This window comes from Macaca mulatta, chromosome 4, assembly GCF_049350105.2.
Source record: "Macaca mulatta isolate MMU2019108-1 chromosome 4, T2T-MMU8v2.0, whole genome shotgun sequence".
NCBI lineage: Eukaryota > Metazoa > Chordata > Mammalia > Primates > Cercopithecidae > Macaca > Macaca mulatta.
Genome location: NC_133409.1, coordinates 73,931,173 through 73,954,101, shown reverse-complemented (window position 1 = coordinate 73,954,101; position 22,929 = coordinate 73,931,173). Strand labels below are relative to the sequence as shown.

General features: G+C 41.4%; 1 protein-coding gene across 4 annotated transcripts in view; it reads right to left on the bottom strand.

The window, feature by feature from the left end:
• TIAM2 (TIAM Rac1 associated GEF 2) overlaps positions 1-22,929 on the bottom strand; it is a 272,790-nt gene that overhangs the window by 144,519 nt on the left and 105,342 nt on the right. Inside the window, exon 1 of one of the 4 annotated variants that reach the window (XM_015137092.3) lies at positions 9,810-9,986. The exons of the other annotated variants lie outside the window; for them this stretch is intronic. The gene's annotated coding sequence lies outside the window, so the exon portion shown is untranslated. Of the gene's footprint in view, positions 1-9,809; positions 9,987-22,929 lie in introns of those variants that run through there. 4 annotated transcript variants of the gene reach the window in all.

The following is a 22,929-nucleotide window of genomic DNA, read 5'->3' as shown; positions in this document are numbered from 1 at the left end:
CAGTCCCACTCTGCCCTTTCTCCCCCATCTACTTCAAGTCTCAGCTAAAACTTGTCCAACATCCTGACCTCTATAAACCTCGTGGTCCTGTTCTGGTGAATACCAGACCAAAGATTCGAAAGACCTAAAGCTGTTAGCATGTCTTTTAAATGGCCCTCTTTTGTAACTTTCATAAACATGAGATTCAAAACGGTTGGCGTGACTTTTAAATAACCTGTCGTTTTTAACCTTTCGGAGCTTGAGCGACTCCACAAAGAGCAAGCTTAGGCCCGGGGATGCACTTCCCAAGGTTTCCATCAAAACTTCAACAGAATCATGCGCTGGAATCTCAGACTGCAACCACACAGCTTCTCGCTGACTATGGAAACCTGCGTGGATGTAGGGTCCGAGCTTCAGTAAATCAGAAGCAGATATCATCCTCCTAAACCCCAGTCACATTCTGTAACCAAAATCTACCACGGTCATTGTACCAAGTTATTCTTGGCAAAACATTTCTTCATTACGCACTGTTCCATTTAAGTTAAAAACTGAACAGGGCTTAAACCACACATTTTTTCCTCTCGTCTAAATAGGTGCTTTCCCCATCCTCATAAAATGTGTAACTATTCTACTTCAACGAGGGTTTTTGCCTTATTGGAGAGTCATTTTTGGAAATGTATGTCTTAAGGCTACAATGTAGATTGTCCCTGAGGGCGGCAGGTAAATTAACCAATCATTGCTGAAATTTTCCTTAATTCATATGAGTATTCACAACAAACCTGATAAGATTTTTAGCTAACAACTTCACAGAAACTTTCAGGAAAAAAGAAATATATATATATATATATATATACACACACACACACACACACATATATACACACATACACTAGTTGGTATAGTTTAAATTTCCTAATTTATAGAAATTTAACATTTTTTCATATCCAAAGCAGACGAAACATGGATGGAGGGGGAAGGGCCTAATCTGTTCTTTTTTCCTGAAACGGGAGTCTCGCTCTGTCACCCAGGCTAGAGTGCACTGGTGCAATCTCAGCTCACTGCAACCTCTGCCTGCGTGGTTCAAGCAATTCTCAGGCCTCAGCCTCTGGGATTACGGGCACATACCACCATGTCCAGCTAATTTTTGTATTTTTTGTAGAGATAGGGTTTCACCTTGTTGGCTAGGCTGGTCTCAAACTCCTGATCTCAGGTGACCTGCCCGCCTCGGCCTCCCATAGAATACAGGCGTGAGCCACCACACCTGACCAATCCGTTCTTAACGCTGCTGTGTGCTGGGGTACCCTGGCACAAGAATCCTCATAGGTTGCATAATCATCCCTGTTTTACAGAAAATAACTTCAGCCTCCAGGGGATAAATAATTTGGCCAAGATCACTAAGAGGCAAAGGTAGGAATCAAACCTGGATATTTTCAATCATTTTTTTTTGATTGCCAGGGTCTTACTGTATCACCCAGGCTGGAGTACAGTGGTGTAATCATGGCTCACTGTAACCTCAAATGCCAGGGCTCAAGTGATCCTCCTGCCTCAGCCTCCCAAGTAGCTGGGACTGTAGGGTTGCACCACCATAACTGCTAATTGTTTTATTTTATTTTTTATAAAGACAGGGTCTCACTATGTTGCCCAGGCTGATTTTCAACTCCCGGGCTCAAGGGATCCTCCTGCCTTGGCCTCCCAAAGTGCTGGGATTGTAAGTGTGAGCTACCACACCAGGCCATTTTAATGCAGTGGCTCATGCCTGTATTTGGAGCACATTGGGAGGCCAAGGTGGGAGGATCCCTTGAGCCCAGGAGTTTGAGACCAGCCTGGGCACAATATAGTAAGATGCTGTCTCTTTAAAAAATAAAATAATAATTTTAAATTATTTTGTACTTCTTAATTCAAAATTATTCCTTTCTTTCTTTTTTTTTTTTTTTAAGTACAATTTAACTTTCAGGATTCCCTTTTAAAAGAGTGGTTGTGGCCGGGCACGGTGGCTTACACCTGTAATCCCAGAAATTTGGGAGGCCAAGGCAGGTGGATCACCTGAGGTCAGGAGTTTGAGACCAGCCTGGCCAACATGGTGAAACCCCGTCTCTACTAAAAATACAAAAATTAGCCAAGCATGGTGGCGGGCACCTGTAGTCCCAGCTACTTGGGAGGCTGAGACAGGAGAATTGCGTGAACCTGGAAGGTGGAGGTTGTAGTGAGCTGAGATTGTGCCACTGCACTCTAGCCTGGGTGACAGAGCAAGACTCCGTCTCAAAAAAATTAAAATTAAATGGATAAATAAATAAAAGAGTGGTTGTGGTTCTGATCAATCTATGCCCCTTTCACAAATCAAACATCTTAAACGTCCTTCTCTAAGGGTATTTTTTTCCTCCAGGTAGCAAAGGCTTCCATGGCTGGGGATGAAGAGGTAAGAATAAAATGAAAAACTAAACTTTTAAGTTAACCAAGGAGCTTTATGGTTACAATTTAGTTATCCCAGTCTACTGCCTTACAAAGAACATTACGCAAATGAGAATTTTGTTTTCTTGATACTATAAGCTTCATGGTAATTGTCTTCAATAATAATTATAACTTAGAGTATGCCTGCCAATGGCTGTGGGGGTGGGGCATGGCCACCAAGAGAAAGGGAGAGCAGAGGAGACACTCAAGATCACAGAATAACCAAGGCGCATCTTCCTGAAGCTCTGATTTCATTTAATGCTAAGTAATTTAAATATTATGTCCATAATAAAGAAATATGTATCATGGCAGGGACAGTGGCTCATGCCTGTAATCCCAACACTTTGAGACGCTGAGGCAGGTGGATCACTTGAGATTAGGAGTTTGAGACCAGCCTGGCCAATACAGTGAAACCCCATCTCTACAAAAAAACGCAAAAATTAGCTGGGGGTGGTGGCACACACCTGTAATCCCAGGTACTCGGGAGCCTGAGGCACGAGAATCACTTGAACCTAGGAGGCAGAATTTGCAGAGAGCCAAGATGGCACCACTGCACTCCAGTATGGGTGACACAGCAAGACTCCATTTCAAAAAAAAAAAAAAAATATATATATATATATGTAATATATAAAATTTACATTTTTAAGATAAAGTATAGGAGTGCAACGATATTTAGCATTTACATTAGGTTGCTTCTGCTACAACAAAGGAAGCCTTTCCCAGGGAGGATACATTTTCACTGATTAAGGCAATAAATGTTTACTGAATAACAACTCTTTGCTAGACACTGTTCTAAGCTCTGGGGATACAGCAACAAACAAAACAGACCCCCATCCAAAGAAGTATCCCTGCTCTCATGGAGCTTATACTAAAGTGGAGAGAGATGAACAATAAACAGTAAAAATAATTTTTTTTAAGACGGAGTCTTGCTTTGTCGCCCAGCTTGGAGTGTAGTGGTGCGATCTTGGCTCACTACAACCTCCACATCCTGGGTTCAAGCAATTCTCCTGCCGCAGCCTCCCAAGTAGCTGGGACTACAGGAGCCCACCATAACGCCCAGTTAATTTTTGTATTTTTTTAGTAGAGACGGGGTTTCACCGTGTTGGCCAGGCTGGTCTCGAACTCCTGACCTCAAATGATCCGCCTGCCTTGGCCTCCCAAAGTGCTAAGATTATAGGTGTGAGCCACCACACCCGGCTGGAAAATAATTTTAGGAGGTGATAAGCACTTTGACAAAATAATAAAGAAGGAAATGGGGGAGGAGGCAACGTGGAGGGGAAGGATGCTGCGATTTTTAAAAGGCGAGGAAGACTGGCTGAATGGTGACACTTCAGCAGACACTTGCAAGGAGGAGACACCAAGTGAGTTCTGGGGAAAGGGCACTGTGGGCAGGGGCAACAGACAGTACAAGTGCCTGAGAGGCAGGGCTCAGCATGGCCGCAGCACAGCAAGCAAGGGGAAGAAGGGCAGGAGAGGTCAGAGAGGGGCCGCAGAGCCAGTGAAGGCAGCCTTGAGGGACAGTTTAAGAAGGACTCTGGCTTTCACATTGAGGAAAAAAGTCATAATTAGAGGGTGTGATAGAGAAGGCTCATTGTGAGACATTTTAAAAGGATCTGTGTGGCTGCTGTGTGGATCTGGATTGTCAGCAACAAACTGGAAGCAGCAGGGGGACCTGCTAGGCTACCAGAACGATGCAGGGGAGAGGCGGTGCACCCCAGCTTGGGTGGGGGTGGTAAGGGAGCGGGGTGGTAGGGGAGGAGGCTGCCTCCGGACAGAGCTGAAGCTCCAGAGGGCTGAAAGGAGAGCCAGCAGGACTCGAGGGCAGGTGGAAGTAAGTGTGAGCGACACCAAGGATGACTCCACGCTGTTGCATTAAAGCCATGGGAGAATGGGGACGGCAGAGTAGAGCAAGTTGTAGGGGGCAAGATGAGGAGTTCAGTTTTGGACACGCTGGGTTTGAGGTGTCCACTGTATACTTAAGTGGTAACACCAGTCTGGAGTTCCGGAGAGAAGTGGGCTACTCCCCCACACAAAGATGGTATTTAAAACACAAACTGGATGAGCTCTCCATAGGTAAACAAAGGAAGGACATGAGGTCCCAGGAGGCCCTGGAGCACCTTGACATTAAGAGGTCAACGAAATGAGGAGAAGCCCATAAAGGAGACAGAAGGGGCAGTCGGTGAACTGAATTAAGAGGAACCAAGAAACCGGGCACTGTGGCTCATACCTGTAATCCCAGCACTTTGGGAGGCTGAGGCAGGCAGATCACCTGAGGTCAGGAGTTCGAGACCAGCCTGGCCAACATGGTGGAAGGAACCACGTCTCTACTAAAAAAAAAAAAAATACAAAAATTAGCCGGGCTTGGTGGCGCATGCCTGTAATCTCAGCTGCTAGGGAGGCTGAGGCAGGAGAATCACTTGAACCTGGGAGGCGGAGGTTGCAGTGAGCCGAGATTGCGTCACTGTAGTCCAACCTGGGCAACAGAGCGAGACTCCGTCTCAGAAAAAAAAAAAAAAGAGGAAACCAAGAGAGTGTGTGGCATCTAAAGACAATCGGGAAAAGGATTTCAGGGAGAAGACTGAGCCACCATGTCAAATGTTTCTGATTCAAATAACAAAAACCAGAACAAGCACTGCATTTAGTAGGTAGGTCTGGCATTATGCAGGTCCCTGTGAACAGGACAAGGGCAGAGTGGGGTAGAGAAAGATGGACTGGATTGAGTTTGAGGATGAGGTCCATGAAACTGAAGGGAGTGAATACAGACAGCTCATTCTAACAGTTTTACAATAACGGGGAGCAGAGAGGAATCAGATGCTAGTGGGAAAGACAGAGAGATCAAGAGAGCTTCATTTGATGTCTATGTGTGTATCTTCAGGAAAAATTCCAGCACACTAATCAGAATTAAAGGGAAAATGTGATTTGGTGTAGAAAGAGGGACTATTCCTAAAATGTCCTAGAACAGGTCAAAGGGAGAGGAATCACACGCACAAGAGGAGGTGGCTCTATAGGAACTGCCCCTCCTATCACAGAAACTTCAGAAACGTTTGAGAGGCACCAACATCACATGCATGCAGTAGGGTGCCAGGATACAGGAGCTCGAGCTCCAGTGAGAAACTCCTTGATTACCTGCATGTCACTGTGTTGTCTTGTTGTTTCTATTTTTCCCCCTGTGACATTTTTTAAAAAGGTAAGTGACGGTTACTGTTAGTTTCCTGTTATTTCAGGGGTCTTGTTATTATTGTTGTTTTATAGTTAACTTGTCTGGCTGTTTGGGTACATTTGTGATCATCCTACCAATTTTCAATGGAGTGTGTGTGTGTGTGAGTGTGTGTGTACACGTATTCCAAGAATGTATGGACTTTCCATGAAATGCTTTACTCTCCAGTGCCTCCTCATGTCATGAGTTTCCTCGGTTCACTACTGTGTCTGTGTATAAAGCTTACTTTCACTTGTCTTTAAGATGCCTTTTTCCACCTTCCGGGGTGGCCAAGGGCAACCTGAAAACAAGTCTATCTTTATTCTCTCCACTTGGTTTCTTCTCATTGCCTTTAATCATATGGATTCTAGCTTTTGTCTTTAAAAGCTTGCAAACTCCATCTCTCCTTAGCCCTTCTTCACATCTCCATTTCAGAAATCCGACTCCAGCAATTCTGCGACTATAGAGACGGGTCAGGGTCAAGTACAGAGGCAGGATACGGATTATTCTCACTTGCCAGTACTTGAACCACACCCAGGATTTTTTAACCTTTATTCAAGTCCTAGGAACACCCTGAATCAACTTCATCCCGACATTATCTGTGGGACCCACCGCATCCCTTTCCTTAAGTGTAAATGATAACTTGGTCTATCACTTTTTGTGTAAAGTTTACTTTTCCAAAAGTGCATCACCTTGGCACTAAAGCCAGGCCTCATCTGCTGTGTTTCTGTTCCTGTCCAGGGCTTCTTTTTTGTAAGGCAAAGAAGTAAGAAAACCTAAACTGTCTTCTATTGGAATGTGACTATAAACCAAACAAAACCAATCTAAGACTGAAACAGGAAGACACTGGCAGATTAAGTCTAATCCAAGCCGCCTTATCACATAGGTTAGGGCGACAGTCAGAGAGCTGATGGTCACAGACTGAGTGTACGGCTTTGAATTTGAGCAGGCTATGAGAAAAGCAAAGCCCTTTTCTCTACTAGAGCTTTAAACAGTCCGGTAAACCAAACCAACAGACAGGGTACCAAGCACGTTTGGTAAACAGGTAAGTAAACAGATGAAAGAAAGAACCAAAAAAAAGAGGAAAAGAAGAAGGAAGGATGGACGAGGGGAGGAAAGGAAATGTATGTGCATGTAGGCTGGGCGAGGTGACTCACGCCTGTAATCCTAATACTTTGGGAGTTCAAGGCGGGTGGATCACTTGAGATCAGGAGTTCGAGACCAGCCTGGTCAACATGGTGAAACCCCATCTCTACTAAAAATACAAAAAAAAAAAAATTAGCCAGGCGTAGTGGCAGGTGCTTGCAATCCCAGCTACTGGGGAGGCTGAGGCAGGAGAATCGCTTGAACCCAGAGGTGAAGGTTGCAGTGAGTTGAGATTACACCACTGCACTCCAGCCTGGGTGACAGAGTGAGACTCTGTCTCTTAAAAAAAAAAAAAAAGTATGTGCATTTGTCTGTAGATATATGCACACATATGTATGCATCAGGATGTGCCAAAGTTTCCCCAATTAAGGAACAGGTAGAGTAAGAAAATGACTAATAGGATACCTGGAATTTCTTTCCAACTGGGTAACTAACCATCTTTATGGCTTCAGACAAGTCGCTTCAGTTCTGTGCTTCTTCAATTGTCTCCTTTGAAAAATTGCCTGAGGTCCATTTTCAGCTCTAATGTTCTGTCTCTACAATACTATCGACTATAAAGACCTTAAAAATGAGTGTTCGATATGTTTCCTGAGACACTGATGTTGAAGCCTCCTGATATTTGTAAGCCTGTTTTAAGTAGAACTGAGTAATAAAAAGATATTCCACCCTGTTATTGGAATTCAACAGTCAGACATTCAGGTTTATCTACTACCATTATTATTACTTTTTACTATCTTTAATAGTGCTGCTATTTCTTTCTATTCCATACCTTTATCTTTTTTCTAGCCCTTCTAGTAAAGCTGTTATTACTTTCACGTAGAAGGCACACTTAATTTGAAAAAAAAGATGTGAATTATTCCTTTAAAAAATATCCAAATAGACATTGTTCTTCATGGCCCATATTTTTTTAAATCTAAAAGTTGAAGGCCAGGCGTAGTGGCTCACACCTGTAATCCCAGCACTTTGGGAGGCTGAAGTGGGCGAATCATGAGGTCAGGAGATCGAGACCATCCTAGCTAACATGGTGAAACCCCGTCTCTACTAAAAACACAAAAAAAATTAGCCGGGTGTGGTGGCAGGCACCTGCAGTCCCAGCTACTCAGGAGGCTGAGGCAGGAGAATGGCGTGAACCTGGGAGGCGGAGCTTGCAGTGAACGGAGATCACGCCAGTGCACTCCTGCCTGGGCGACACAGCAAGACTCTGTCTCAAAAAAAAAAAAAAAAAGAACAAGTTGAACTAAGGGATCTCACTAACCTAATTTATTATAATCACATAAGTGAATCTTACACAATGAAACCGAGAGGCACATACACATATAGTAAAGTACCCCATCAGATATTTAAGCTCTGTGGTTTTTTATTCAATACTTCTGGTGGGAAGAAGCTGCAAAGACCCTTAACTAATTTTGCAAAAGAAAGCATGGCTCTGCTCAAACACAATCTCAGACCACCAAGACAGAATCATCTGTTTTACTTAGTGGGTAAGTGAAGGACCCACTTACCCACTGGAAAACTAATCTCTTCACAAGGAGCCTAAGCTTATCTTGCACTTCCAGGCATCCTTCCCGCAGGCCAGATCTAATGAGAGGGCTTTGCAAAGTCACTCCCTCTGCACTAAAGTATTGAAAAAAGGTGTTATCTACTTGCATTCAAAACACTATTTACGGTCTGGTCAGTATGAATTTGAGTCGTTAAGTTCTTCAACAGACTTCACTTTCTGTCCACAAGCTCTGGCAAAAATCAAAGTAGGTGACAAGTGTTAATGTGACCGGAGAAGGAGGAGGCCAGTGCTCTGTTCCTGCTCTCAATGCTTGCTGGCCCTGTCAGAGCAGCATTTTTTAGATTAAAAGGAAAAGTCATCAATAAAATGTGACCAATCTTTCCATGAACTGTAACCCGCCTGAACCACACTCACATTCCTCCATCCCTAAAGACGTGTCTGTAAAGGAAGTGAACACATGGGGGGTGCACACTACACCGATGGAGATGACAGCCCTGACCTAACACAGCTGAAAACGAACCCACGTAGCCTGCCTGAAAATAATTCACAACCTCGTAATGCTGAAAGTATAAAATTTTAGAATCCCTAAGTGTGACAAAAGGCCACAACAAAATGTTTAAACATGTTAGGAGAAACTCCAGCAGCTGTTCACCCGTACCCTTACTTTCCAGAAATTCTATAAATAATCCTGTAAGTTACAATGACTTCAATACAGCTTCCTATTTCTGTCTTTCCACCTACCAATTTTCTGTGAATTACATGCTTGGCCAAATTAATGTAAAGCCAAGGAAGAACTACACCAAAGCCAGGGATCTCAGCCCCTGCCGATGAGCACACACTAGACATCCAGCAGTACTTGTGCTTCTGGTGTTTCAAACACCCTAATGAATGAGAAGCCTCTAATGGACTAGAATACGAATCAATCACTCCTCTTAAGCAAGTACCCCCCTCCCAAGATTACAAGGGATTCCATTTCTTTTTCATCAAGTTTAAGACAAAAAGACAAACGATACTAAACAGCAAACGTCAAATTACAAGTTTGAAAAGAAACTCTTAAGCCAAATAGCCCACTCAGCTAAAAACGAAGCCCTGATGAGATTATATAATAACCCAAAAACTGCAAAATACAATCTCTGCCACATTTTAATTTCCCTTTCTACCCTGAAAAAATTAACTGGTAAAGTAATAGTCATCAATGCTTTAACATGATCAGACTGAGAAGTGGTACTTTCTTGAGACCATCAGGAAAAATAAATCCATACAATACGTACAACTTTTGGAGAGTTAATTAATAAAACGGGGCAGGCAACTTGCAATAAATCACCAATAGGTGTTTGAAAGCATATAGACACTCAAATTTAAAGGTAACAATTCCCTTATGCACAGCAACGTGTGCTGCCTGAGTACAAAATAATGTCAAACAAAAATAAGTCAGCACTTACACACTGCCGGTGGGAGGATTTTGAGAAACATTTTTATCTCACTTATAAAATTACATCTCAACTCCAGAAGAGGGCAAGTAGACATTTATAACCTTACCTTTGCCAGAACTTTGGATGTAGCCAGTATTTCTCAGGGTCTTTTCGTCAATAAGAAAAGTTTCACGAAGCTAGATTCTATATACACATCCACAAACTCACTCTTCTTTCTGCTCATGGTAAGCCAGGAAACAGTGTCTAACACTTCAAATGCTCAGCCGTTGAGAGCTAAAAACAGATCCTGTGCAATGCTGGATATATTTTTGTCTGCTAGCTACACACCCTCATCATGTTCAATTTTTTCCATTGGTGGAACAGTATGATGCAGACTTAACCAGAAAGTGGTTTTCCATGGGCTGCCTGAAGCCATTAGCCGGGACAGCCTGCCATCATGCCTCAGAGAGGCCAGGCTCGCCCATGACTAGGCTGTTGTTGGGCCTGCATTCCATAATTACCACCGAAGTTCCATAGGAACGCGGCTCCCAAGGCAGCCGAATAAAGGTTTACTCACTTGAAGGGAGCCTCAGCTTCTTTTTTAAGCCCTTTAGCAGTAAGAATACACACCTACCATCCTTGCGTTTAGAGCAGTAGTAAACATTCTGCCTCCAAAACCACAGCTGGAATGTTATGATCATAAAAATCCTGCCTCAAGAGAGGCCCTTAAGAATAATATCATGATTTGCAAAATATCGGGTATAAACTTCCTTGTGTTCCTTGCTGGAGTTCTTTCATTTTTAAGTTAGCTGAACCACGGTCTTGTACATTGGAAGTCCTTGTTACCCCAATGTGGTGCTTTTTTATTAAAAAGGAACCATTAAATTATCTTAAATAAAAGTTATATACAGCAGAAATTCAGAGTGTTTTGGGGTCTTGCTATATCCTTTGATGAAAGACCTTACATTTTTAAAATACCCCAAAAAGGCTGGGCATGGTGGCTTACGCCTGTAATCCCAGCACTTTGGGAGGCCTAGAAGGTTAGATCACCTGAGGTCAGGAGTTTGGAACCAGCCTGACCAATATGGTGAAACCCTGTCTCTACTAAAACTACAAAAATTAGCCAGGTGTGGTGGCACATGCCTGTAATCTCAGCTACTCAGGAGGCTGAGACAGGAGAATTGCTTGAACCCGGGGGGTAGAGGTTACAGTGAGCCAAGATCACACCACTGCACTCCAGCCTGGGAGACAGAGAGACTCCCTCTCAAAAAAAATAAAAATAAAACAAACAAAAATACCCAAAAGGTAAAGCAGCATTTTCAGATCTTTTATGTTATTGTGGAGGGGGGACGATGAATAGGAGAACAGGATCACACACCTTTATTTTATAGAAGAAAACCACTTAATCAAAGGTTTTCAAAATGTACATATTCTAAGTATGTGAATACACAAATTATCCTGGACAAACATGTGGCAAGAGATTTTTAAGGTAATATCTTCATCATTTTAAAAATAACAGAGGCTGGGCACGGTGGCTCATGCCTGTGATTCCAACACTTTGGAAGGCTGAGGTGGGAGGATCACTTGAGCCCAGGAGACCACCCTGGGCAACATAGGGAGATTGTCTCTACCAGAAAAAAATTAAACAATTAGCTACCAGGAAAAAATTTAAAAATTAGCCAAGCCTGGGAGTGCATTCCGGTGGTCCAAGCTACAACGGAGGCTGATGTGGGCAGATCACTTGAGCCCAGGAGACCACCCTGGACAACATAGGGAGAACCTGTCTCTACAAAAAATAAAAATAAAAAAATTATCCAGGGCCAGGGGCGATAGCTCACGCCTGCAATTCCAGCTTTTGGGAGGCCAAGGCAGGCGGATCACTTGAGGCCAGGAGTGTGAGATCAGCCCGGCCAACACGGTGAAACTTCATCTCTATTAAAAATACAAACATTAGCCGGGCGTGGTGGCAGGCACCTATAGTCTCAGCTACTCATGAGGTTGAGGTAGGAGAACTCGGGAGACAGAGGCTGCAGTGAGCCAATATCGTGTCACTGCACTACAGCCTGGGAGACAGAGCAAGACACTATCTCAAAAAAATTTTTTTTTTTAACTAGCCAGGCGTGGTAGCGCATGCCAGTACTCCCAGTTACTTGGGAGCTGAGGTGGAAGGATCTCTTGAGCCTGGGGAGGTCAAGGCTGCAGTGAGCCATGACTGCATCACTGCACTCCAGCCTGGGTGACAGAGTGAGACTCTCTCTCAAAAGAAGAAGAATCTACATAACCAACAAAGATTTTTACCTAATATTATAAACCAGACTCTACCATAGACAGATAAGCCTTTAATTTCCTATCTGGATGAAAACTGTATTTTTACATACACATCCATCCATCTACCCATGTAGGCACACACACAATCTTTTTCCATATGAAGTTATTACACACTTTAAGGTACGCTTTCTAATCTTTTTTTTTTTTTTTTTTTTTTTTTTTTTTTTGAGATGGAGTCTCTCTCTGTCACCCAGGCTGGAGTGCAGTGGCACGTTCTCGGCTAACTGAAACCTCTGCCTCCTGGATTCAAGCGATTCTCCTGCCTCAGCCTCCCTAGTAGCTGGGACTACAGGCACCCGCCACCACGCTTGGCTAATTTTTTGTATTTTTGGTAGAGACGGGGTTTCACTGTGTTAGCCAGGATGGTCTCGATCTCCTGACCTCGTGATCCGCCCACCTTGGCCTCCCAAAGTGCTGGGATTATAGGTGTGAGCCACTATGCCTGGCCATGCTTTCTAATCTTAATTGGCCAATAATAAGAGCCATTATTTAAGACCATCAGTGTAATAGTTACAAAAATTAGCCTGGCCACAAAACATTTAAGTCAGGGCAGGGGCAGGGGAGAAGTGCAGAGGGAGGAAAAAAATGTTAACCTGAACACAGAACAGGGAATTTTTAGTGCCGGAGGGATAAGCCTGCAAAATTCCCTATTCCAATCCTCTTGAATTACAGATAAACAGAGACCTTAAGTGACTTGCAAAAGGTCACAGACCTGGCCAGCAACAGGCAGCAGTACAAGGACGGACCACCCAAGTAACCACAAGCCCCGGGACTGAAGTCAGAGGTTGCCACGGAGGCGAAGTCACATAACACAAAACATGGGAATCCCCAAAATGTTAATTTGGTGTGTGGGTGTGTGTGGGTGTGTGTGTGTTAGGTAAATACAGAAGAATGAATGAATACTATTAAATCATGAGCTCTGCTTCTGTCAGACCCAGCAGCCTCATTTCTGTTACTAAAAGGGGACTCCATGATACAAACGGAAGAAAAATTATGCAGAAGGAAATTTAAAGAGATATGTATCAGAAAGAAAAAAAAAATCAGAAGAACAATTAATTGCATGGAAATACTTGCATGCCCTTTCTTTCTTTCTTTTTTTTTTTTTTTTTTTTTTTTTGCGATGGAGTCTCACTCTGTTGCCGAGGTTGGAGTGCAGTGGTGTGATCTCGGCTCGCTGCAACCTCCGCCTCCTGGGAGGTTGATTCAAGTGATTCTCCTGCCTCAGCCTCCTGAATAGCTGGGATTACAGGGTTGCACCAGCACACCTGGCTAATTTTTCTATTTTTAGAAGAGAGAGGGTTTCACCACGTTGGCCAGGCTGGTCCTGAACTCCTGATCTCAGGTGATCTGCCTGCCTCAGCCTCCCAAAGTGCCGGGATTACAGGCGTGAGCCACTGCGCCTGGCTAATAATTCCTGCTTCTAGGTGTTTTTAAAACAATTCTGACCTTTTGATACATTTTATATGTAGATCCCTCTCTGCCAGAACCGCCTGTACACATGAATTATCTCCAACATTCCTCAGATATTTCCAATGGGTTTGCATTGTCTGATTTCATTTTTTATTACTGAGGTCACCCAAATGACTTTAGTTCTATGAATTTACAAAGTCACTTGGGGTTTCAAACTATGTAAGGTTTCTCAAGTGCTTTAGACTGCCCAAGTACAGTCGAATACTGTCAATTTAGTTCTCCAGCCTAAAATTACAAAAACCAGATAGTTCCAAATCATAAAAGTAGACTTGATCTTTCTAATGCTTCGTTCTGAGATAATAATATAACAGGACATGTGTGTGAACAAGCATCTAAAATTAAATTCCTTGGCAAAGATCTCTAAGAAAAATGTAAATTACTACTTACAAAGTATTCTATTCTGAAGCATACAATGCAAAATGACCCACGTAAAAGCAAAAATAGCAAACTATGAACAATTATAGAATCAAGTGGTGGGTTTATGGGTGTTCACTGTACAATTCTTTTGATTTTTCTATATTCTTGCAAATTTTCTTAATAAAATGTTGGGAGGAAAATATATGTACACACACACACACCCCCGCAATAAATCAATCCATAAAAAAACTACATGCCTAGTCAAAAACTATGCAAAAATTGTCGCAAACCTGATTGTAATAAAAAACCTGAATATCCTAGACTGTATGTGTACACATGCATGCAAAGATATGTTATTGAGGGTTTCTGTTCCTATCCAGAGAAGAGCTGGAGAATATAAAATAAGATGGGGCACAGGAACACCTCCAGAATGAAAAGTTTGAGAGCCACTATCACATGACAAATTATTATTAATAAAAATAAGCGAATAGTGGAAACATCTCAGGCTTCAAAACCAGTAGATCTGAGGTAGCAGTTCACCTCTTCATAACTTAGAGGCTTCCTGAATCCCTTTTCCTTCATCATAAAGTGGGGTTGACAATCATAGTGCCTATCACAAATAAAAAATGTAAATAACATGTTCTAATCTATAAACAGCTATAAGAAAAACTGACATTAAAATATAAGTTCTAGGCCAGGTGCAGTGGTTCACACCTGTAATCCCAGCACTTTGGGAGGCCAAGGCAGGCAGACCACTTGAGGTCAGGAGTTCAAGACCAGCCTGGCCAACACAGTGAAATCCCATTTCTGCCCAAAAATTAGCCAGGCATGGTGGCATGCACCTGTAGTCCTAGCTATTCAGGAGGCTGAGGTGAGATAATCACTTGAACCCAGGAGGCAGAGGTTGCAATCAGCTGAGATTGCGCCACTGCACTTACTCCAGCCTGGGTGACAAAGTGAGACCGTGTCTCAAAAAAATAAAGGCCGGTGCAGTGGCTCATACTTGTAATCCCAGCACTTTGGGAGGCCAAGGCAGGCGGATCACGAGGTCAGGAGATCAAGACCATCCTAGCCAACATGGTGAAACCCCATCTCTACTAAAAAGTACAAAAAATAGCCAGGTGTGGCAGCATCCACCTGTAGTCTCAGCTACTCGGGAGGCTGAGGCAGGAGAATTGCTTGAACCCAGGAGGTGGAGGCTGCAGTGAGCCGAGATTGCACCAATGCACTCCAGCCTGGGCAACAGAGCAAGAGTCCATCTCTAAATAAATAAATAAATGTTCTAAAGTAATGTGAGCTCTCAGAAATAACCTCTCTGCTTAGAATTCAAAGAAGAAAACAATAAAAACTCCTTCCACATTCTTTACTTTTCAGGTCAAACACAGAATGCTTCTGACAGAACATCCGACCAAGCACCACTCCTTACTGCTAATCTATATATTCAAGAAAGAAAAAAATAAAAATAAAAGAATAACAATAATAAGTAGAGATTAAAAATATAAATTACTTTTACCCAGACAGGATTACAAAAGATTAAATAATCCCTCACAAATGTAAACATGCACCTTGGATGTAATTACATTACTGGGCAAAAACCTCGTCAATATTCATGTGCTGAAGAGGGCTTCCCCACACTGTTTCTGATGAAAAAGCGATACTTTAAATAATGCAGCCTGAAGGAACCCAGACCTTGAGAAATGCGATGGCAAAAATGTCCCAGATGAAGGCAATACTAGAAGAAAATGAGGTACACCAAGTATCTGCCCGAGAATCCTGTGATCCTCAGAAACATTACTGGGGGAGATGATTTTTCTCCCCATTGGATCGAAAGGCCCAAATTCAGGAAGTCTGTTTCTAAAACCAAAGGTTTCCAAATTTGCCCAGAGAATGCAGTGAGGGCAGATATGACTGGCCTTCATATCTAAACCAGGGGTGGTGTGAAGGTTTACCTTCCACGTGTGATGCTGAAAACCCATGCAAATATACAACTGACGTACAATTCATTGGCTATTCAGACATTGTTCCTAAGAGGCTAGCAAAACAGCTCAGGGCCCACTATTTAGAGTCCCTCTGGCTTGACGTCAGATCCCGCTGTGTGACACTGGACACATCATTTAATTTCTCTGAGCCTCAGTTTCTTAATCTGCAAAATGGGAATAATTTTGTCTGCCTCCCAGGCTTATTGTAAGGATCACGTAAAATAATAGATGTAAATTGTTTAACATAAGGCCTACCTCTTAGAATGTTAATTCCACAAGGCAGGGATTTTGTTTAAATTGTTTACTGTTGAAAGTCCAGGACTTTAAGACGTGCCTGGCACATGGTGAATACCCAATAAATATATGTTAAGTAACTGCATGCATGAATGAATGAATTAACGAATGGGAGGTGACAGTGATGGTGGCAGTGGTGATAAATGTGAACGGAAGAACAGTGTTTGTTGCACTCTACGTCTCTGTGTCAGACGCCAAGCAATCCCTTTATTTAAAATAAGCCACTCCACATGCGATCACTGCCCATCAAGCAAAATTTTCAGAGTTTTTGCTTAAAGATCCCCCCGCCATTCTCCATTAGCATTTCATATTCCAAGCTGGCATTCAACAAGGCAACACTGCAGTGCCACTGTGCTGGCGGCTGGCCACGTGCTCCTGCCTCCTGCTCTATGCTCCACGCTATGGGAGAAGCGCCAATACCTGCTGCTGTGAGTCAAGGTCTCACAGCCACAAAATCAGACAACCCAAACTTCTGCTCTGCCTAATGATTGTATACAGTCAAACGACAGCATTTTTCACAAATGCTGATGAAGAGAACCCACCAGTCTCGGTTAAAAAACTTTAATACCGTCATGTGCAGCATAGCAATGTCATAGCTGACGACAGATTGCGTATATGGTGGTTCCATATGATTATAATACCATATTTTTAACGTATCTTTTCTCTGTTTAGATATGTTTAGACACACAAATACTTCTCATTGTGTTACAACTGCCTACAGTATTGAATACAATCACATACCATACAGGTTTGTAGCCTAGAAGCAATAGGTTATGCCATATAGCCTAGGTGTGCAGTAGGCTGTACCATCTAGGTTCATGTAAGTACACTCCATGATGCTCACACAACAAGGAAATCACCTGACACTTTTCTCAGAACTTTCCCCATTGTCAAGTGATGCATGACTAGACTGCATATTAACTGATTCAGACAAACCCAGACAAATCCTAACTATAACAAACAAATGAGCAAAAAACACTGGTAAACATAGCGTTAATAACTTCCATGCTATTGCCTCACAACACTGTTATGAAGAAATGTCACTGGGCCTAAAAGTTCTGGTAATGTTCTTCTCCTACAATTGTTATGCATCATGTTTGTGAGCCTTATACCACACCATCATTAATTACTCAATGGCTATGTATTAAATGAAAGCAAAATGAAGAACAAAATAAATTTTTAACATTTTTAAAAGCAAACTGGAGATGTCTTCAAAATCAATGGTCAATTTTGAGAAAATTCAAAACGTAATACTAGCATGGTATGTATTGCTTTAAAGCCGTTACAAATCTAAATTCCCTAATATAAACTTTTTCTAAGTGTTTCAAAGGCATTAAATGCACAAATAAATTTTAATGCAGTCAATTATCTTGGAAATGAGATATTTTATGATATATACATCATATATGGAGATGATATATAGATTATATATGATATATATAACATACATAGATGATATATATGATATATAACATACATAGATGATATATATATGAGATATATAGAGAGAGAGAGAGAGAGAGAGAGAGACACGGAGTTTCGCTCTTGTTGCCCAGGCTGGAGTGCAGTGGCGCGATCTTGGCTCACCGCCACCTCCACCTCCCTGGTTCAAGCAATCCTCCTGCCTCAGCCTCCCAAGTAGCTGGGATTACAGGCATGTGCCACCATGCCCGACTAATTTTGCCTTTTTAGTAGAGACGGGGTTTCTCCATATTGGTCAGGCTGGTCTCAAACTCCTGACCTCAGGTGATCAGCCTGCCTCGGCCTCCCAAAGTGCTGGGATTACAGGTATGAGCCACTGTGCCAGGCCTTATGGTATATTTATAAACTCCAAGTGTTACTTACATAACAAGCAAGCCCCAATAATATCACCAAATGATCAATTAATTACTTTCACAAGAATGTGCAAATATTAAGTGACATAAAAATGAGGATTTAAAACCAATTATTCATAAAAGTTGTTCTTTTCCATTTTTACCACTTTTATTCAACAAAGTACTGGAAATCCTGGCCAGGGCAATTAGGCAAGAGAAAGAAATAAAAAGCATCCAAATTGGAAAGGAAGAAGTCAAATTACCCTTTTGTTCAAAGTAGCCTTTGTTCACACATGACATGGTTATATTATATTTAGAAAAACCTAGACTCCACCAAAAACTGTTGGAACTGATAAATGAATCCAGCAAAATTGCAGGATACAAAATAAACATAAAAAATCAGTAGCATTTATATAAGCCAACAGCGAACAATACGAAAATGAAATCAAGTAGGCAATCCCATTTACAATAGCTACAACGAATGTAAAATATCTAGGAAGCAATTTAACCAAAGAAGTAAAAGATTCATGCAATAAAAACTATAACACACTGATAAAATAGACCAAAGAGGACACATTAGAAAATGGAAAGATATTCCATGCTCACGAATTGGAAGAATTAATATTGTTAAAATGGCAATACTACCTAAAGCAATTTACAGATTCATTGCAATCCCTATCAAAATACCAATGACATTCCTCACAAAAATAGAAAAAAAAGATTTTAAACTTTATGTAAAACCACAAAAGAACCTGACTAGCCAAAGGTATAGATCAATAAGAACAAAGTTGCAGGCATCAAACTATACCCGACTTCAAAATTTACTGCAAAGCTCTAATAACCAAATGGGCATGGTACTGGCTTAAGAAAGAAAAAAAAAAAAAGCATACACCAGTGACCAGAACAGAGAATCTGGATATAAATCCACACATTTATAGCCAACTCATCTTTAACAAAGGCACCAAGAACATACAATGGGGAAAGGACAGTCTCTTCAACAAATTGTGCTGGGAAAACTGTTAACTGTAGGCAGAAGAATAAAATTAGACTCCATCTCTCACTATACACAATAAATCAAGTCAAAATGGATTAAAGACTTAAATCTAAGACCTGAAAACATAAAATGGCCAGAAGAAAACATTTGGGAAATGTTCCAGGACATTGGCCTGGGTGATGATTTTCTGTCTAAGACCTCAAAAGCACAGGCATCAAAGCAGAAATCAACACATGGAATTACATCAAGCTAAAAAGCTCCTGCCAGCTAGGCACAGTGGCTCACGCCTATATTCCCAGCACTTTGGGAGGCCAAGGCAGGAGGATCACTTGAGGCCAGGTATGTGAGGCCAGTGTGGGCAACAGGGTGGGACCTCTCTCTACAAAATTTTAAAAAGTGGCCGGCTCTGATGGTGAGTGCCTGTGTTCCCAGCTACTCAGGAGACTGAGATGGGAGGATGGCTTGAGCCCAGGAGCTTGAGGCTACAGTGAGCTGTGATCACACCAATGCACTCCAGTCAGGGTGACAGAAGAAGACCCCGTTTCAAAACAATAAAAATAAAAAGCTCTGCACAGAAAAGGGAACAATCAACAAACTAAAGAGACAACCCACAAAATGGGAGAAAATATCTGCAAACTACCTATCGGACAAGGGATTAATAACCATGATACATAAAGAGCTCAAACAACTCAATAGCAAAAAGCAAATAATTTGATTAAAAATGGGCAAAAGATCTGAACTGATATTTCTCAAAGGAAGACATACAAATGGCCAACAGGTACATAAAAAAACACTCAGCATCACTAATCATCAGAGAAATAAAATGAGATATCATCTCACCCCAGGTAAAATGGCTTTTATAAAAATGACAGGCAATGACAGATGCTAGAGAGGATGTAGAGAGGATGTAGAGAAAGGGAAACCCTTGTACACTCTTGGTGGGAATGTGAATTAGTACAATCACTATGGAGAACGGTTTGGAGTTTCCTCAAAAAACTAAAAATAGAATTACCATATGATCCAGCAATCCCACTAGTGGGTATAGATCCAAAAGAAAGCAAGCCAATATATCAAAGAGGTATTTGCACTCCCATGTTTATTACAGCACTATTCACAATAGCCAAAATATATCAACCTAAGTACCCATCAAGAGATGAATGGGTCAAGAAAATGTGGTATATATACATAATGGATTATTATTCAGCCATAAAAAGAATGAAATCCTGTCATTTGCAGCACTGTGGGTGAAACTGGAGGTCATTATGTTAAGTGAAATAAGCCAAGCACAGAAAGATAAATATCACATATTCTCATATGTGGGAGATTTAAAACAAAAAGTAAGTCTAATGAAAGTAGAGAGTAGATTGGTGGTTGCCAGAGGCTGGGAAGGGTAGGAAGGAAAGGATGAAGACAGGTTGATTAATGGGTTCAAATATACTGTTTGATACAAGAAATAAAACCTAGTGTTAGATCAGTAGAGTGACTCTAGTTTACAATAATCTATTATAAGTTCCAAACTAGCTACAAAAGAATAGTTCTAATGTTTCTAACGTAAAGAAAATACAAATATTTAAGGTAATGGGTATCCCAATTACAGATTTGACCTTTACAAATTATATGAATGTGCTAAATTACCATTCATACTCCGAAACTATGTACATCTATTATGCACAATTTAAAAATCATTTTAAAAAACTTTTTCTTTAAAGTGACCTTTTTCTGTAGGTCATTACATCCAAATTAAATATACCTTAACAAACAACAATGGGTGATAATGTACACAATCCCAAGTTTTGAAATTAAATAGAATGCTTTATAAAGACTAACAGGTAATACTTTTATAAAAATGATAACATCTGTATTATTATGCTACCCAAAAAGAAACCTACAAAATGAGTTTTGGCTAAGGTAAAACAAAGTTTTTGGTAGAAAAAAAAATCCTTTAGGAAATATGCTTGTAAAATCCCGGCTTCTAAATACTAGCTACTGGGTACATCTGTTTACAACATCTTTGAAGGGTTCTATTGGAATATTGAAGAAAGTGCAAGTAATCTGCTCAGATCTAATTGTAGTTAAAGTTATAATGTTATATTCAGCCTCTCAGTCAACTCCTAATATTTTCTTTTTATAGACTGAAGTAAAATTTTTCAAGTTAGAAGTTTCCTAATAAGTTTAATTCAGAGAATAATTGAATTTGAGTTCCAAAGAGACCAGAGAGGTCATCTATCTAGCCCAACCTTCCCTCTAATTTAGGAACCTCCTACAGCATCCTGACAGATGGAGCCACTTTCTTTTACCTAAATACATTGAGTGATGGAAAGTTCACAGATCCGTTAGGGGGCACATTCCATTGGTAAATAACCAGTTGATAGATGAGAACCCCTTCCAGCAACTTTAAATCAGTCATTCTAAAAATTCCACTAATTAGTCTTTCCATCATTATCAACACACATCCTACTCCTCTCTTCCACCCAACCACCCTACAAAAAACTGAAGTTAATTACCATGGATCTTCCCTGCTCTCTCTCTAGCCAAGCTCTTCTCTGCCTTCTGGCCTGTCTTCAAGATGAAGCCAGAATCACTCTCATAAAGCAAAACAAAGCCAGATTCTGTTCGTACCTAAACATCAAAATGCACAAAGAACAGAGTCCTAAAACTTCAATCTGTGCCTTAATAGACACTGAGCCCACTCTCTCAGTTATATCCACTCAGAGTCAGCAAGGTTGCAGGTTCCATCCATTTGGGGCCATGAAGTCTAGGGCGGACTGGGGATCCACTGGAAAAAGCAGAATGGAACTTAGTTCCACAGATCACAGACGTGTGCAAATTACACACTGTCCCCATTTCACCAAGCCAGGAGGCCACAGTGGATGTTAGGGAAGGCAAAAAAGATACGCTGCCAGGCAACTCCTTCTCCATGCCCATGGAGAACTGAAGAAGAGGGAGGAAATGAGTCATATTCTAAGACAGAGGGAAAATTTAACTGTCCAGATTAGGGGTTACACTCAGATACCTTCAGAGCTATTTAAATGTATGAGCGAAGCCAGGCATGGTGGCTCATGCCTGTCATCCCAGCACTTTGGGAGGCTGAGGCAGGCGGATCACTTGAGCTCAGGAATTCAAGACCAGCCTGGGCAACATCGTAAAACCTCATCTCTACAAAAAAAACAAAAAAAAACAAAAAAACAAAAACATAGATACAGATAGAGATATAGATATATAAGCTAGATATGGTGGGGCATGCCTGTAGTCCCAGCTGCTCAGGAGGCTGAGGCAGGCAGCTCACTTGGATCCAGGAGGTTGAAGCTGCAGTGAGCTGAGACAGCACCACTGTACCCTAGCCTGGGTAACAGAGTGAGACCCCGTCTCAAAAAAAAAAAAAAAAAAAAAGTGTGAGTGAAGCAGGCCTGACTGAGTCATGTAGTCTTAAGACAAAAACTACTTGTTTGCAAGTTAGACTTCTACAAGTATACTTTGGCACACATACAAAAATACCCTCTTCTATTTTTTTTTTTTTAAAGTTTGAAACTATGAAAATATCTTTAGTTTTACCACTACTACTGTGGACATTGATAAAATAACTGTTTCAGTTTTCTCCTAATTCTACTAAAAGAAAACAACTTAAGTAAATGAAAAATGACAACTGACATTTGATGATGGGAATACTGTGTAGAGTGGTGGGGACTGTGGCAGACCAGCCGATGCATGACCCAACCAAAAGGCCACCATCTACACAGCTTCAGCTACCCACTGCCAGCTGAGAAGGTAGAACCCAGTGTTGCCAGATAAACCCACATTTTGAAGAAACACTAAAAATTTGGCTTTTCTGTAAAATTCTTAGTTTTTAAATGCAGGCAATCAATTTAAATTTAGTTAACGCAGTGATCAGGGATACATTTTCTAGGCCAGACAAAGGTTATCCACAGCCCAGAACCAGCCCCAAACTCATCAGCTTGCAGCCTCTGCTGCAAATGACAAAATACAAACAGAAAAATTTTCAATCCTAAAAAA